This window comes from Elephas maximus, chromosome 27 (assembly GCF_024166365.1).
Source record: "Elephas maximus indicus isolate mEleMax1 chromosome 27, mEleMax1 primary haplotype, whole genome shotgun sequence".
Taxonomy (NCBI): domain Eukaryota; kingdom Metazoa; phylum Chordata; class Mammalia; order Proboscidea; family Elephantidae; genus Elephas; species Elephas maximus.
In genome coordinates, this window is record NC_064845.1 from 26,893,927 (window position 1) to 26,912,372 (window position 18,446).

Genomic DNA, 18,446 nt, shown 5'->3' on the forward strand with positions numbered 1-18,446 from the left:
CACTGAAACCACTCGGAAGATTCCATTATGAGGGTGATCACATACCAAATTTCAACAGGGAAGTGATCAAACATCATACAACTGGCAAAACAAAGAGAATCATGGTCCAGCCACGTTGAGACATGCAATCTTAAACATCACACATGCCCTTTGATTAAAATCAGTGGAAAATTACAGCAACTGAGTTCCAACATGACTACTAATGGCCCAGACCCTTTAGGAATGATAGTTTCCGCCACCCCACCAGGCAAAGAGCCACGACCAGCTGAGGTGCTTGCTTAGGCCAAAGGGAATATGGAATGGGTGGTGGAAGAAGGTAGTTCTAAATACCATTTACGCTCACGCGACCAATTGAGGAAACAAGAACTGTAACTGTTATGAGTATTTCTGCTTTTTATGTGTGCATCAAATATTTTTGTTTTCTCAAGTTATAAAATATAAGATGTAAATAGAGCTAGTGCATTTTTAGCAGTATGTGTGTTCATTGTATCATGTTAGGCAAAAGAATGACTTTATAATTGTCTTTATTCAGAGATTATGTGTGGTTTAAGGAGATGTGTACCGGTACCAAGTTGACAAAGAGTGAACTGTGATAGTTAAGAGTGTGTGTTAACTTGGCTGTACCATGATTCTCAGAGTTTTGGCAGTCATGTCATGTTGTGGTCACTTGCCTGTTGAGATTTGATATGTGATTGCCCCCATGGTGCCATATGATGTGAGTAGGCAATTGGTTGAAGAGGAGTTTCCTTGGGCGTGTGTCCTGCATCCAATGTGCGCAGACATTCTCGCAGGGCTCAGAGGGGTTTGCTCATTCTGGATTCTGCAGCTGGGTCCTGTTCACCTGACCTCCAGATTTTGGGACTTGAGCTAGCAGTTTACCTGTGGTCTTGTCTGCCAGTCTTGGGATTCGTTGACCTTCACAGCCTGTGAGCAACAGCCCTGCTCTCCAGCCTGCCGAACTTGGGTTCACCAGCACCTGAGGCTACGTGAATCAGGAGAGGCCTCTATCCTGACCCACAGACTTGTGGTGTTATGGCCTCTAAAACCGTGTGAGCCCTTTCCTAGATATAAATCTCTCTCTATATATACATATTTATACACTTAACTGGTTTTGCTTCTTTAGAGAACGCTGCCTAAGGCAGAGCATTCACACGGGATACAAACACCTTCATTTATTTGGCCTGTTCAGAGAGGTCTGTCACATGCCATTTCTTCATACTTCCTTGACTTCAAATTTCCAATCATGTTCCTTCCACGTCCCCGTCTATCCAGTCAAACTATCGGCCACAACCCGTGAATCCATGCACAATTGCATATCTGGCCATTTTTCCATCCAAGTAAAGTGAATACTCATGTGCACTGATTGAAGTCCTGCCCATTGAGAGGCTATTCCCTTACCAGTGTCCTTCAGGGAGATCCCAGAAAGGGGCTGTAGTGCTTTGCTGCCACTGTCCACATTCAGATGGTGCCTGCATATCATGCAGAGAAACACCTGTAAACCAGACAGCAGCTTTCTCTTCCTCAGTCAACTGATCATGAGGCCATAGATGAAGACTAGGAAAGGGCAGGTAATGTAACAGAAGTGGAGACCGTGGGCATTTGGGCCATTTCCTCATGCGACTTACTTGAGGCTTCAGATCCTGCTCAGGCCCGATATCGTAGATACGACTTCCACTTACTGATGGAGTGCTGCTGAGCACATCCGATTTTATGGCTCTGTGAGTCAGACAACACCCAGTTCATGATGGGCAGCTCAGGCCGCGTGGTAACTCGGTGTCCCGTGGTTAAGTGTTCAGTCTCTACCAAGGCCCTGTAACAAGCCAAAAGCTGTTTCTCAAAAGGAGAGTAGTTTAATGCAGGTGATGGCAGGGCTTTGCTCCAAAATCCTAAGGGTCTGTACTGTCATTCACCAGTAGGGGCCTGCAAAGACTCCAAACAGGACTCCAAACAGCATCTCTGTCTGCCACTGACACTTCCAGAACCATTGGACCTCCCAGATCGTATGGCCCAAGTGGCAGAGCAGCTTGGACATCAGCCTGAATCTGTTGCGGAGCTTTCTCTTCTCGTGGGCCCTAGTCAAAACTGGCAGCTTTTCAAGTCATTTGATAAATAGGCTGGAGTAGCACACCCAAATGAGGGATATGATGCCTCCAAAATCCAAAGAGGCCCAACAAGTGTTGTGCCTCCTTTTTAGTTGTAGGAAGGGCCAGATACATCAACTTATCGTTCAGTTTACAAGGAATAATATCTCAACATCCCCCACACACTGGAGCCCTAGATTTTTCACTGAGATATAGGCACCTGGGTTTTTGTCAGAATAATTTTCCACCCTCTAGCATGCACATATCTTACCAATAAGTCTAGAGTACTGATACTTCTTTCTTACTAGGTTCAGTCAGCATAATGCCATTTATGTAATGGACCAGTGTGACGTCTTATGGAAGGGAAAAGTGATCAAGTTCCCGGTGAACTAAATTATCACATAGGGCTTGAGAGTTGACATACTTCTGAGATAAAATAGTGAAAGTGTATTGCTGGCCTGACCAGCTGAAGGCAAACTGCTTCTGGTGGCCCTTTAAAACAGGGATAGAGAAAAGGGCATTGGCCAGATTAATGGCTGCATACCACAGAAAATGTATTAATTTTCAGGCCATATTCCCAAGGAAATTTCTCTTCTAGCAGATCGGCTGCTCACATCAGATCACAAAATGGAGGATGATTACATAATTTCTGCCAAATCCCTGAGAATCATGGCCCAGGTTGACACATAACATTAACCATCCCAGTGGTAATGAAAGTGTTCTAGAGTAGATACTGCTGATGGTTGAATAGGATTGTGATAGTAGGTAACCCACTGCTATTACATACTTTTAAGCTATTAAAACAAAACTTTATTTAATGAGAAAACTACCAGTTAATATAGTATAAACTCTAAAGTATAAATTGAGCTGGAAAAATACTACAACAAAGCAAAAAAAAAAAAATACCCACTGATGTGAGAAAAAGAAAATGTCTGGTTCTGAGGCTGATGTTCCCTGGCAGTGAATGAGGAGCTGCTGTGGAGGAGGCATGGCAAGTGGCTTCGCCTCTGGTGCCCAAGGCAGAGCTAGCGGTGGAGGACTTAATAGTCTATGGGGCTCGAGTGTTGGAGTAGGAGCAGGATCGATATCAGCTGTTTGTCCATGAGCCAGTTGGAGGTGGCCCAGGATGGAAGTCCGCCCCTCCAGTGGACTCTTTGTCCAGTGCCACTGCTGGACCTGGTGATGAAATAGCTGTTGCTCTAAGGACTTCCGGTGTTTGTGCAGGAGCAGGTGGTTGAGCAAGGAGTTCTGTAGGTGGCCCAGAATGGGAATCGAGCCCTCCATCAGGCTCTTCTCCTGGTGCCCAGGCCAGAGATCGAGATGGAGGGCTGTGGGCTACATTGAGCTCTGGTGTTGGTCGAGGAACAGGAGCAGGACTGACATCAGCCAGTGGTCCTGGAGCCAGTTCTGGATGTAGCCCAGAATCTGATCTTCCAGGTGGCTCTCCATTTGCTGCCAGTGCTGGAGCTAGTGATGGTGTTCTGTGGAGCTCCAGTGTTAGTCCAGGCACATGATGGATCTCAGCAGGCTTTCCAGGAGCTCGTTATGGTCTTGGCCCAGGGAGAGAATCTGATCTTTCAGCAGGCCGTCTGTTGGGTGCCAGTGCTCGACTTGGTGATGGAGGAGCTGTTGTTGTACCCAGCTCCAATGTTGTTGCAAGAGCAGGATCTGACTGAGGAAGTGGTCCTTGAGTCTGTTCTGGAAGTTGCCTAGGGTAAAAATCCAGCTCTCCTGATGGCTCTCCGTCTGGAGATGGGATAGGTGGTGCTCTGTTGAGCTTTGGTGTTGGTACAGGATCAGGATCGACAACACAAGGTGGTCCAGGATCTGGCTCAGGCGGTGGCCCAGCTTAAGAATCTGAACGTCCAGTGGCCTATCCATCTGCTGCCAGAGCCAAAGCTTGTGACGGAATAGCTGGAGCTCTGTTGACCTCCTGTGGTGGAGCAGGAGCAGGATCCACGTCAGCTGGTGGTCCAGTATCCGGTTCTGGAGATGGCTAAAGATGGTAATCCACCTCTCCATCTCACTCTCCATCTGATGCTGGTGATGGAGCTGGGGGAAGACCTGGGTTACGTCAAACTCCAGTGCTGGAGCAGCAGCAGGAGCAGGATTGACATCAGCTGGTGGTCCGGGAGCCATTTCTGGAGGTGGCCCAGGATAGGGATCCACCCCTCCAGGCAGCTGTCCATCCAGTGCCAGTGCTGGAGCTGATGACATAATAGATGGTGCGCTGTGGAGCTCTGGGGCTGATACAGGAGCAGAATTTTCCCCAGGAGATTGTCCAGGAGCCGGTTCTTGGGGCAAAGTTAGCTCTTGAGCTTCTTTTACAATTGGCACTGGCCCCGGCTCTGGAGCTGCAAGAGAACAAAGGTTCACCAACTTGACTGCCTTTCCTCATGCCTTCCCAATGATGGAAAACACCCACTTCCACGAAGAGAAGCCCATTCCCAAGATTTCCACCCCAGGAAGTCTTCCCAGACTATGGTCTACCACAGGAGGGCCTGAAGTTACTCAGAGCCCTGGCTCAACCCCAACCTCTGGGAGCCTTCCCATGTCCCCTTCACAAGCTCACATGCAGTCATGCCCAGTCTTCCTCACCCTCTGGCTCTGCCTCAGTGACCCCCATGTGATCCAGCTGTGCCAAGAGAAGTTGGGCATCATGCACCAGATGTGAGCCTGGCATGTTCACGTGCATGTACTCCACCACGAGCTTTAGGTAGGGGAAGTTCGGGGGCTGATCAAAATCCTCCGAGTGTTCCTTTAGCCATGTGCCCAGGATAAAAGAGATGGCGCTGGGGGTGGGTGGTGAAGAGCAGGGTCAGAGGTCTGGCTTTTCCCACCACACTGCCCTCTCAGGGCACCCCTGCAAGGGGCCAGTCTCCCTGTCTACCCCTGTACTGTTGACCTCCCAAAGGTCAGCACCACCCTGTATCATGCCCTCTGGCTGCCCTGACGGTGGCAGGCCTGGTCACTGATGGGGCTAGCACAGAGCCTTGTCCCAGGGAGCTCCCCATCAGTGGTCTGTCCAACTCTCCCTCCTCGGGGAGCCTGAATTACATCCCTTTCTGTCTCCTGGCCCTCTCCGCACTGGATAGTTACACTCTAAGGGAACGGAGATATGTGTCTGCATGTTCACCTCAGTAGTGCTCCAGGATTATCTGATGCTGGGCGACACATGGAGACCGTACCCTGATCCAGATGCCTAGGCCATAGGACCCCTCCTCTGGAGCGTGTGCACCAACGTGCTGCCTGTCTCTCTGCATGCATGTGAGGGCCTCTTCTCCCATGGAGACTGTTCTACCCTGGGACAGGGGCCCCTCATGCAGCCGAGCACCCGTGACTGGTGATCAGGATTTGGGAGCAATTTTCTCCACCCCCCTCTCCTCCTCCCCCAGCACCTCCTGTTTTGGGCCCCAAATAGGGGAGGGGGCAACAGGTGATGTGAGGGGACTGTGGGAAGATGAATTCTCTCAGGGGCATCTCTGAGCCCCCAGCCTCCCCTCTACTATCCAGGATGCCCAGGTTCCACTCCTAGCTCTCTATGACTGCTTATGCTCTGCAGGGGGCGTCCCTAAACTCATCCCTCTAGTGGAATCTAGATGTGTGGGGCCCAGGGTCTGCCAGCCCCAGTCCAGACACAGGCCCCCTAAAACCTCAGCCCCTCCTTCTCCACCCAAAGTCCACTCACCGTTTCAGCTGCTCCTGGGGCTCACCATACTCAGCAGAATAGGGGTGGTTACATCCATACCTAGAGGTGGTATGAGGGTGTCACATCTAATGCAGTGTGGACACTACTTGCTTAAGATGTCTAGTGTTCCTGTCTGACTCTCGGACTGGAGGCCCAGGAGGGCAGGGCTTCTTATCTGCCTTGTTCACTGAACAGTGCTAAATACCGAGAACAGTGTCTCTGGATGACTGGTGAATGAGTGAACCCAACCAGCACCCTCCCAGGTATGTAAGAGTCCTGGTGCCCCTCTATCAGCCTCCAGGGTTCCCTGTTCTGGCTATACCAAGGACCTCCTGAATGGAATCTCAAACTCCCCTTTACGAATGCGAAGTAGGTTTGCTCAAGGGCACGTAGTCAGTGAGGGGTGAGGCAGAAAGCTTCTTCATGGGGAAGAGGAAAATAATAAATTTGAACATCCCAGGCCCTCCAGCACCCTTCATCTTAGAGCTGGGCTCCAGGTACACACTTCCTGTGGCTTATCCCATGTGGTCCTGACAGTAATTCTAGCCGATTGGACTTTTACCACCCCTCAGGGAAGAAAACTGAGGCTCTGAGTGGTGAAGTGACATTCTCCAGACTCACAGCTGATAGCGGGTAGAGTCCCCATTGGGCTATGGAGGGTGGGGTGCTCACCTTTGGAGAAGCTGGTCTAGGACCTGCTGGGTGGTGGCGTAGGTTCTGTAGGCTCCCAGAAAGATTTTGATGTAGGAGATGTCACGCTTTAGGTAGGCGGGCAGCAGGAGTTCCACCAGCTTCTGCAGTGAGCCTGCCTTGAAGGTTTTCATCACCCAGGCCTCATCCAGGTCTTCGTCAGAAGCACAGACACACTGGGGTGGGACAGAGCGGGGACATACTGTCAGAGGCAGCCCATGAACCACCAGGAGGGTTGGGGGCCTAGAGCTCAGACCAGGTACTCCATCTCCCTCAGTGATCTGTGGCAGGAGGTGGGACACAAGTGCTTTTAGCAGCAAAGAGAACTCAGCTTTCCAAGCAGGATTGGAGGTGGGGGATGATTACAAAGATTAGGAACCTGAAGTGATTTTGTTAAACAAGTAACAATGGTATCTCCCTGAAGCAAGAGCAGTATCCCAGTGAGTCCTCAAAAAACACCCCGTTCCAGAGGTGTGAAAACAGAAGCTTGATGATATCCATTGTCAACTCAAAGTCACCTGGTCAGAGCCCAGAACTGTCTGATACTAGGGCTCCGTGATGTTTCCTCTGTGCTAGGTGAGGCCTGCTCTGTTCCTGACTCGGAGGGGAAGGTCTGGTGCAAGCTCACTTCCTCCCAGCTGAAGACAGTGCACAGAGCAGACACCCATGAGATAAGCAAGACACAGACTTTTCTTTCTGTACGTTAAAGGGGGTTTTGAGCACCCAGATCCAGCCAAGGGTGTTAGCCTAGAGATCCTGGAGTGCCAGAAAGACCCCCACATAAGTAAGGATCTGAACAGATGGCTCAGGGAGGGCAAATGTGAATGGTTGGTAAAGGACTGAGAGGTGGCTCAGCTTCTCAGGGCCAACAAGTGCCTCAAAGCCACCCTGCAGTTCTTTTGGCCACCCTGACAGCAGATAGGGAAAATGGAAAAGAACCGTAACACCTGGAACAGGCTCAACGCAGAGACGCAGCCAGCATCACAATCTGCTGGGCCATGGGACTGCGACAGCTGTTTTGGGAAGGAGTCTGGCTGTAGTGATCCTAACTTGAAATGTGCACATCCTTCCCCCAGCATGCCATTCCTGGGAGTCTATTCTGGGTGGGTCAGTACAGGAGGACACAGGAAAGTGTTCCTGCAGCCCTGCTGAAATGGCGGCAGAAGGAATCAGTCCAGGGCCAGCAGCAGTGAGAGACTCAGTCACTGTGGGAACGGGCCTCTCTTCTGGAACATTCTGTAGCAAGTCAGATACAGCCTCTGACCTGAAAGTGTCACGTGTTGTGTTCCGTGAGATTGTAGGTTGTAGAAAAAGGTGTGTCATAGCCTGAGCCTTGCGCTTTAGGATGAAAGAGGCCTGCTAAGTGTGATGCTGTGTGAAGCTGGGAGAAGGTGTGGAGGGACAGTCCAGCCAACTGCTGCCTGGGGCCCTGGGGTTGAAAGTTAAACGCTAAAACAGCAGCAACGCGCAAAATATGCATGGGCTTACGTGAACAGTAACTTTGTAGCTGGACAGGGCAGGGAGGGCAGTGGCGGGGGGGGAGGCTAATTACTTTGTGAGGAGTCTGGGGACCCTCAAGAGGTCTACAGGGAGGTGTCTGGGCCATGGGGCCCCCCTGGTCATCTTGGGTCTCTGGGTGGGGATGCCACTCCCCTCCCCCCACACTCACCCAGAACCTGTGCCAGCCCTTCCTGGTCCCTTTCTTGGGGTAGACCGAGTAGGTGACGCCATTCTCCTTTTCCTTGGGGATCTCCTGCTGGGAGTTCTGCAGAGACAGTGCCGGCAGCGGGAAGGGAGGCATCAAGAGTCCGTCCGTGCTGCCTCCTTCTCTCTCTGCCCCTCAAGCCCTTGTGTCTCCGAGGAGCTCCCAGTTCCCCCATGCTGGGAGGGCTGGACTGTGGGCAGCACCATCCAGCCCTGACCAAGTCCACGGATAGAAAAATCAACCTCTGAGTATTGCAGCAGGATCTGGCAGAAGCTGGGCTGGCACAGGGTCAGCAGTGGCCCAGGCAGGCCAGCAGCTAGGGTTGCACGTTGACTGCCCCACTCAGGGTGAGCTGGATCTCAGAGAAGGTCCAGGTGAGAGTGCTGACTCAGCCTGTGACCCTGACAGTCCCTCCCTAAGGCCTGGTCTGAACTGGAACCCCTGGGTAGACTTATATCCCACTGTTCTGTCTGATCAGGGGGGTCAAGACAGGGAAGTGAAAGAGGTCTCCACATTTACCACCCCAGCCCCCAGCCTCCCCAAGGCACCCAACCTGATGGACTAGGCCCAGCCACGGTCAGACTCAGGCCCATGAACCCAGTATGGTGAGAGGCTGTGGGGGTGGAGAGCTTGGGGTTACCCTCAATGTGTGCTAGTCCTGAAGCAGCAGCACCATTTTCATCATCCTCATTATCACTACTCCCCTCCCAGATCTCCCCAGGTCACATGGCGCCTCCTTCCCTGACCCCCACCACCTCTCTCCCAAATGGACCCTGCCTCAGCTAACAACTTTCTGCCTCATCAGTTCTATCCACATTTCTTCCCAGCCCCCATTACCAGGGACCCCATGAGGACAAGGGCTGGCATGGCCAGGGAGATGGTATGTCCTGGGGGGGGTGTGGGGCTGCCCAGGTGGGATCTCAGTGATGGCCTGGCCTGGATTGGCAGCCCTGGGCCACCCTGTGTTACCTTTGGATTCTTTTTGGTAAATGGCCTGAGCTTCCGTGGTTGGGGGACGAGCCCATGTCTCAGCCTTGGTGAAAGTGTCGAACTCCTGGGTCTTTCAAGCTTTGATACAAGGGAAGATGAGAGACAACAAGAAAACATGTTCCTAGTTTGAGTGTCTCCACTCAAGTGAGCTGGGTGGGGGCCAGGTTACCAGGGTTCCAAGCTCTATGTAGTCTGTTCTCAAGGAAGTGAGGTCATGTGCTGGGTCTTCTGACTTTGGCCTGATGTCAGTTAAGACCTCCCCAAAGTCCCCCCGGGCTGCTGAATGCTCACCTGTCCCCATGCCATCTCCATAACTGTACACAGTGACACCAACACAACCCTCCCCCTCCCCCCTAAAACCTGGGGAAGGCCTGGGTGAAGCCAGGGCCCCAGCTTTGTGCAGACAGAGCTGGGTTCAGACAAAGCTCATCCCTCTCAATCAGTTTGTGACCCTGGACAAATCTTTGTGCTGCCCAGAGCCTCCCCAGTCCCCATACCCACACAATAGGGATCATTCTAGCTAGCATCTTCCTAGGGACCTCAGCAGGTATATGTGAGATAACACCTATAGAACCCGTGGGCTGGCATTACCTGTAGCTAATCAGGGGTGGATTATCTAATAGTCAAGGTAAGCATAGGGCTTACCTGCTTACCAGATCATCTGTAATGAATGTTTTCACCTTTTCATATTTTTCCACCACATCTAATACTCTGCTTCTAGGTATGGCTGGCATCTGCCTCTCCCCACCCCAGAGCACCTTCCTACAGAATCAATGCCTCTTTTCAAATTTACAATCTCTGACGGGGGCAGATGACCCTGTAAGCAAGGCAAGCACAGGTCTACTTGTGCTTACTTACTAATCTGTAGTGAAAAATTTCACATGGGCTTTGCCAATCAAAGATGTGGAGATCACCATGCTTACCTTACCTATTGCATAATCTGCCTCTGTAGGTAATGCACAAACTCAGAAATGGAAGAATTTCAAGCAGGGGTGGGAAGCAGCATGGAGTAGATCCCCAAACAGGGCTCGGTTCTGGTGGTGTGAGCTTGGGAAAGTGCCTGCCCCTCTTGACCTCAATTTCCAGTCTGCCCTAGGAGGGGGTTGGAATGAAATGAACGTCAGATATTGTCACCCTCTGCATAAAACCTTCCAATAACTTCCGTTACATTTAGAATCTAACCCAGCGCCTCATCTCAGACTTGGGGGTAGGCAGCCTGCACGATGGCTGCCAACAATCCTACCTCCTGGTCTCCACATCCTGTGTGGCCCCCTCCCCTCAGTGTGGATTGGACTCAAGGACTTGCTCCTCAAGAATGTTGTTCTTGGTGTTAGGTGCCACTGAGTCGATTTCAACTCATAATGACCCCATTTTGGGCAATGTTTCTTGGCTCTGTTTTATTCTCTCTCTCTCTCACTGTCTGTCTGTCTGTCTCTCAGTCCTCTCTCTCTCTGTCTGTCATTTATTTCTCACTCTCCCCCCAGGAAGCAGCTGTGATGTATGACCTGCACATGGAGAGACTCATGTGACAAAGAGGTGAGGGAGGGTCCTAATCAACAGACAAAGAGGAAATGAGGCCCCTAAGTCCAGCAACTCTCAGAGTCCTGCTCATAACATGGAAGTGAATAGGGAGCAGATCTCCCGAGTCAGGACTCAGCTGAGACCACAACCACAGGCTCCTGAGAACTTGGGGCAGTTCCCAGGTAAGCCATGCCTGGATTCCTGGCGCACAAAGACTGCATGCTGTGTGCTGTTGTGAGTCATTACTTTTGGGGGTGTTATCACAGAGCAGGAGATAACTCCTCCAGCCCACCAGGTCATGGGTCCTCGATCTGTCCTCCTCTTCCCTGCCTCCTCTCCTCAGCTCCCTCTAGCCATACTTGCTGCATTTCAACCCTCCCTCTAGAAAAACTCATGTCTGCCTTCCAGCCTCTGCACCAGCTGCGTGTTCTCCCTGGCACACTGTACCCAGACTCATGCAGGGCTGGTGCCTCCTGTCATTTCATCACACATAAATGTCACCTTAGTAAGGCCTTTTGGACCACACCCTAGCCTTATCTCACAGCACCCTGCTTTATTTTCTCTATAAAATATGCTCTTTGCATGTATTTGTTTTCATTCTTTTACCCATCTTCAGATTGTGACTTCCTGGGGACAGGGACCACATGGGTCATTTTCAGAACCAGCTCCTGGACCACCTGCTGATGTTGATCCTGCTCCTGCACTGACACTGGAGCCCCACAGTCCACCAACTATTCTGTCACCAGCTCCATCACCAGCATCAGATGGACAGGCAGCTGGAGGAGTAGATTTCAATCCTGGGCCACCTCCAGAAATGGCTCCCAGATGACCTGCTGATGTCGATCCTGCTCCTGCTCAACATAAGAGCTCTATAGAGCACCAGGTCCTCCATCTCCAGCTCTGCCTCGGTCACCAGAGGTTGAGTTATTTGCCGCACCTCCTCCACAGCCACCCCTCATTCACAGCTAGGGAACATCAGCTCCAGAAGCAGACTCTTTCTTCAACGCACCTGAGTGGGAATTTTTTTGTTTTTTTTTTTATAGTATTTTTCCAGGTCATTTTATACTTTATACTATTTTAACAGGTAGATTTCTCATAGAATAAAATGTTTTAATTGTTTTAAAGTGTGTAGTATAGTGACTTTATGTACTTCTACAATCTTATTCAGCCATCATCAGTATCTACTTCAGAACATTTTCATCACCACTGTGATGGTTAATGTTATGTGTCAATTTGGTTAGGCGGTGATTCTCAGGGGTTTGGCAGAAATTATGTAATCAGCCTCCATTTTGTGATCGGATGTGAGCAGCCAATCAGTTGGAAGAGAACTTTCCTTGGAGGAGTGAACTGCAAATTCAGACACCTCCTGGGACCTGGTATCCAGCCATTAATCTGGCCGATGCCTTTTTCTTCATCCTCGTTTTGAAGAACAGGCCCCTCTCGGTGAATCACAGCGCTGATCTGTAGGATTTTGGAGCAAAGCCCTGCCATCCTCTGCAGATAACTACTCTCTTTTTGAGAAACAGCTTTTGGCTTGTTACTGGGCCTTAGTAGAGCAGAACGCTTAACTGTGGGCCACCAAGTCCCCATGTGGCCTGAGTTTCCCATTATGAACTGGATGTTGTTTGACCCACAGAGTTGTAAGGTTAAACTTGCCCGGCAGTACTCCATCATTAATTGAAGCAGTGTATACAAGATCAGGCCTGAGCAGGATGTGAGGGTCCAAGTAAGTTGCATGAGGAAATGGCCCAAACGCCCGTGGTCTCCATTCCTGTCACATACCCTTAATCTCCCAGTCTACACCTATGGCCTCATGGGGAGCTCCTTTTGATCAGGTGACTGAAGGTGAGAAAACTCGTGCCTTGTTTACAGGTGGTTCTGCGCAATATGCAGGCACTAGTTGAAAATGGAGAGCGGCAGCACTACAGCCCCTTGCTGGTATCTCCCTGAAGGACAGTGGTGAAGGGAAATCCTCCCAGTGGGCAGAACTTCAAGTAGTGCACCTGGTTGTTGACTTTGCTAGGAAGGAGAAATGGCCAGATGTGCGATTGATTGTATGTGTACTGATGAACGGGCTGTGGCCAATGGCTTAGCTGGATTGTCCAGGACTTGGAAGGACATGATTGGGAAACTGGAGACAAGGATTTATGGGGAAGAGAGGTATGTGGATAAACCTCTTTGAATGGGCCAAAGAAGTGAAGATATTTGTGTCTCATATGAACCCTCACTAAAGACTGAACTTAGCAGACGAAGACTTTAACAATCAAGTGGATAGGATGACGTGTTCTGTGGAAACCACTTGTCCTCCTTTCCCAGGTACTCCCATCATTGCTCATGAACAAAGTGGCCACGATGGCAGGGATGGAGGTTATGCATGGGCCCAGCAACATGGACTTCTACTCATCAAGGCCACCTTGGTGGCAGCCACTGCTAAGTGCCCAATCTGCCAACAGCAGAGACCAACACTGAGTCCCCAGTATGACCCCATCCCTCAAAGTGATCATCCAGCAACCTGGTGGCAAGCTGATTACGTTGGACCACTTCCATCATGGAAAGGGCAGTATTTTGTTCTTAAGGGAATAGACATTTACTCTGAATATGGATTTGCCTTCCGTGCATGCAATGCTTCTGCCAAAACTACCCCATACACTTACAGAATGCCTTATCCACCATCATAGTATCCCACATGCATTTCCTTGAATCAAGGGACTCACTTCACAGCAAATAAATTGCAGCAGTGGGCCCATGTTCATGGAATTCACTGGTCTTACCATGTCCCCCATCATCCTGAAGCAGCTGGTTTGATAGAATGATGGAATGGACTCCTAAAGACATAATTACAGTGCCAGCTAGGTAGCAATACCTTGCAGGGTTGGGGCAGTGTTCACTTAGGGGCTGTATATGCTCGAAACCAGCGTCCCATATATGGTGTTGTATCTCCCATAGCCAGGATTCTTGGGTCCAGGAATCAAGGGGTGGAAATGGGAGTAGCACCACTCACTATTACCCCTAGTGACCCACTCACAAGATTTTTTGCTTCCTGTATCCTAGCTTCTTGGTTTGTTTTTTGATGTGCCCAAATGGGTTGCTTGAGTGAGCTAGCTTGATTAGTTTCACCTTTGAAGCTCTGCTGTCCTGACACCAGATGGCTAGAGGTGTTATCAGGTATATCAGTCTAGGAGTCCATTCACTTTTCTCGTATGGATTCAGCTCAGGTGTCCAGGTAGGCGATCATCTAGTGTGTGGTACAGGCTCTGTCCTATAGTCTTAGAGGGCCAGGGGTGATTGGTGTAGATACTAGTATCTGTTTGCAGCAGGGGGTCACGCTCTGAACAAGGTGGGGGGCTGAGAAACGTCCCCCATGTATCTGTGAGGAAAGTGTGTCCCTTTTCCCTAGAGCGTTCAGGTGAGTGGGTTCTGCAGATGGACCATGGTCACCAAAGGCTTTTGCTCGTAAGGACCGGGAGGTACCAGTTATCATTGGATCCATGTCACAAGTGGCTGGGTGACCTGAGTGGAGCTACCAGTCCTTTTTCCCGTGATGTGTGTAGGTGAGGACCTAGTTTAATAGGCAAAGTAGTGTCAAATACCAAACACCCACCTCTCCACCACACAGCTGAAATGGTTTCAGTCTGCCATCAAGGGCTTATTCTCCTGGAATAGGCCCTCAGAGGTCCATGCAGGGGGAAAAGATATTCAAAGTCCATGGACCGTTTATGCCTGGACAGGAGCTACTTCTTTCCTGAGCTCTGCTGGTTAGTGGAGCTGGAAATTATCTTTTCCCCCAGCTGTGAATTTATTCCTACTCCAAAGCCTGGAGGTTGGCTCTGGGCATTCATCAGGGCCTATCTCAGGCCCAGGGACGTCAACAGCCACTGAAGCTGACTTGGGGGTCGGGGGGAGGCACAGTAAAATATATGGAAGTACTTAGCTTTTGCCAAGAGAGCCATTCTTCTCATGTTCTTGCGAGTAGGCTGTGCGGCTGGCTGCTTCTCCCTGAGGAAATTGTGGCAGACCGCTACTAACAGCCCACTGCAGCCACTTCCAGGAATGGTGCCTGAGGGATCTCGGTGATTCAGGTCCTGTAACTCCTCTCCACTTCTGAACCATCTCTTCCTCCCCCTGCTGCTCAGTCCATCTTCTAACTTTGCCTTTGATATTTAGGGCTCCTAAAAAGCCCTAGCTTGTCATAAATATAATCGTTTCAGTTGTTTTTTCAGGTCTTTGTTGTCAAAGGGATCGCAGGAACTGTCTGGCTATTCTGCCATCTTGGTACCACCTCCTTTTCCTAGCTTTTCGAGGAAGCATCATATCAATTTCCAAAGTGGTTGTACCATCTTATGTTCCTACCAGCAGTATCTAAGTGTTCCAGTCTCTCCACAACCTCTCCAACATTTATTATTGTGTGTTTTTTGGATTAATGCCAGGCTTGTTGGAGTGAGATGGAATCTCATTGTGGTTTTGATTTGCATTTCTCTAATGGCTAATGAACGTGAGCATTTCCTCATGTATCTGTTAGCTAAGTGAATGGCTCCTTTAGTAAAGTGCCTGTTCATATCCTTTGCCCATATTTCAATTGGGTTTTTTGTCTTTTTGTTGTTGAGTTTTTGCAGTATCATGTAGATTTTAGAGATCAGCCACTGATCAGAGGTGTCATCAAAGGTATAGATCTTTATGGAAGCAGAGTACCACATCTTTCTCCCGTGGAGTGGCTGGTGGGTTCAAACCACCAACTTTTTGGTTAACAGTGAAATGCTTAACCGTTGTACCACCAGGGCTCCTTTCTGCTGAATAGTACTGTTTTTTGCTGTAACAGCTGTTCCTTCTTTAGCCAATGTTGCTACTGAGCACAGGCATCACAGATCATATTGGTAATGCTGAGGTCTAGGTGCTAGAACTTAACACCTCTCATTGTCCAGAGAAGACAACAACCTTCACTGCCATCCTCCCCAGAAAATGGGTACCCTAGAAAAAGGCAAGCATCTCTTCACCTTACTCTCTCTCTTCCAAACCAAAGTCGCCTGCAAGGCATCTGATTGGTGGAGCCAAGGTCTCAAATAGTGGTATGTAATGCTGGTGTCAGGGCAGCACATTCACAAGATGGAAGTTGGCAAGAAAAAGACTAATGTCCACCATGTTCCCAAAACAGATCTAGGATGAGGGTCCAGACTCAGACTCTAATAGGTCTAACACCACTGAGGTGCTAGGCGTTTATGTTTATGCTTGGCATTATACCCCTTGCTTTGCTACCAGAAAGTTCCACTTAATGCTTTGTCTTAATTTTAGGATCTTTATGAGCTCTATCAGACCATGCAAACAGGGAAATAACGTAAGCTAAAGGTTTGAACATAGCCCCAGATGCTGATGGGTCTTTAAACATGACCAAAAATGTATTCAAGATTAAAATTCAACATGGATTTGTTACATATATATTTACTGCAATAAAAAAAGAAGAAAATGGTTTAGAAATAAAATGCTTCTACTTTATATTTATACATGCATGGAGAAATAAAGCAAATGTGGCAAAATATTAATACCTGGTAGTTTTGAAATTTTTTCAAAATGAAAGTTAAACAAATCAATGTATAGTAAATTCTGCAAACAGCCGAAATGTGCTTCAGGTGAGGGATAGATAAACAAATTGTGGTACAACATACCGAAGAATACAGGAATGAGCTACTAATACATGCATCAACATAGATGAACCTCAAAAACATTAAGCTAAGTGAAATAAGCCAGACTCACAAGGCTGCATCCTGTATGATTCCATTTATATGGTGTTCTTAGAAAGGCAAAGCTTTATGGGCCAGATGCAGATTGGCGGCATGGGGGAATGTTTGGGATGATGAAACTGTTCTGTATTTTGATTGTGGTGGTGGTTACAAGATTGTAAACATTTGTCGAAACTCTCAGAACTATACACCTACAAGGGTGAATTTTAGAATATGTAAATTATACCTTAATTTTAAAATTTGAAAAAATTTCAATGAATAACACCTGCATTCATTATTCAACAATATTTATTGAGCCCCTCCAATGTGCCAGATACTCTTTAATGACCATATACTTAAGAAAACTAATCCCAATGTAGAGAATGCATTAGAAATATTCTAAGTTACTCTACCAATTCCTTAGACTTGATTCACGCCAAACGTAATGCATGAAGAACTTTAGCAGTGGTGGGAAATAGTGGCAAGTAGTTTCTTTAATCCATAAATGACAAACTATTGAAGTCTGGGGTGAAGACACGTTGCGACCAATGAATTTGACACCCCTGGAACACCAATTTAGAAAGTCAATTTTAGGTGATAATTGGCTGTATGAAACTCACATTTTGGCATCAGTAGACCTAGAACTCCTGGTGGAAGGGACTGGGGGAAAGAGTGGTGAGGGAGGTTAGATTCCTAAGTAGTAAGGTAGGGAAAAGAGAGCATTGACCTAGGAAGTCAGGAAATCTTGCTGATCATATCATATCCCCGTCTTACCTATACACCCTTGGTCAAGGTAACTTTGGCTTTCCGGATACATCTGCTGGCCCATAAAGTGAATGGGTTGGAAAAGTGATCAATCAAACTAGAGTTTTTTCCCTGATCTCCTGTGTGATCTTGGACAAGTCACTTGACCTCTCTAGGCTTTAATTTCTTATGTATCAAACGAGAGATTTAGATGAAACGGGTATATTTTATATTTTGAGTAATGTAGTTTGATCTATCTCTTACTGGTGGGATAAAGTTCAAATTCTTTAATAAAGCTACACATAGGGTTACAGACCCTGTGTATTTAAACAATTTGAGTCATCTAAAATCTATGTCTGAACACCATCCTGGCGTACCAATCTCACGTGATCCCACACGAAAAGTACTGCTTTTGCCATCAGGAATAATCTGCTCACCAGACTGCCATTCTAGATCAAGGACCTAGCCCAGAAGCTCTGGGACAACCCCATGGATATATAGGCCAGAGTTTTTGGGGGCATCTGGTGAACCCTACACATGAGGTAGAGAATTGGGGAGTGCTCCAAAGGAGAAAATAGGCAACAAGTTCCATGTAGATCCCAGTCGGGGCTCTGGGCATCCTGCCTAAATGGTACTGCCACACCTACGAAAGGAGGACAGAAAATTCCAAGGAAGCCCTCTAAAGCATGGGTCCCCTGAGGCATAGATCCTAATAAGGGGAGCCGTTGGCCCATACATAAGGGTGGAGCTTTTCTGTAGTATGTTTTACAAGCCTGTCAAATCCACAAGGACTGGAACCTCCTGATAATATGTTCAAAGTACGTGAAACAAGTCTTGCCATCCTTCCTGCTAAGGAGCATTCTGGCTATGGGCTGCGTTTTTAAGATAAATCTGGGATCTTTGGATCTGTCTTCTCTTTCTCTCTCTCAAATCTAATCATCAGAAACTTCAAAATAAAAGATAATAACAACCCTCAGGCGTAGAATACATGTTCAAGATCTTTTCCTTCTTTCTAGAGGCTGGGGAGAAGTGGGTACCTCTGCATTCTGAGTTCGTAGGGAGGAGGTCTGAAAAAGGAAGGTTGACATTAACTCTTTTCTTTGCCAGTCCAAAGTCAATGATAGAATTAGACATTAGTTGTTTGATTATTTCAGCAAAACCCTTAATCTTACAAATAACTGGCACTGTTTTCCCAGCATCTCTGTCTGTGAGTTTTCTTTCCTTAAACTGTTCAGCTTTTTCAAAGGGTAGAGATTAGAGACCACCATACTCTCTCTCCAAACCCTGTCTTTGGAGGGGCAGGTTAAGAAGTTTCT

At 48.4% G+C, this 18,446-nt stretch overlaps 1 protein-coding gene and 1 long non-coding RNA gene across 5 annotated transcripts in view; one reads left to right on the forward strand and one right to left on the reverse strand.

Annotated features, from left to right (window-relative positions):
- Positions 1 to 10,664, forward strand: part of LOC126068378 (uncharacterized) — a 65,553-nt gene extending 54,889 nt beyond the window's left edge. Inside the window, exon 3 of the long non-coding RNA XR_007515665.1 lies at positions 10,639 to 10,664. This is a non-coding gene — a long non-coding RNA (uncharacterized LOC126068378). The remainder of the gene's footprint in view (positions 1 to 10,638) is intronic.
- The window catches only part of LOC126068310 (ral guanine nucleotide dissociation stimulator-like), a 1,065,244-nt gene that overhangs the window by 937,143 nt on the left and 109,655 nt on the right, over positions 1 to 18,446 (reverse strand). The window lies entirely within an intron of this gene.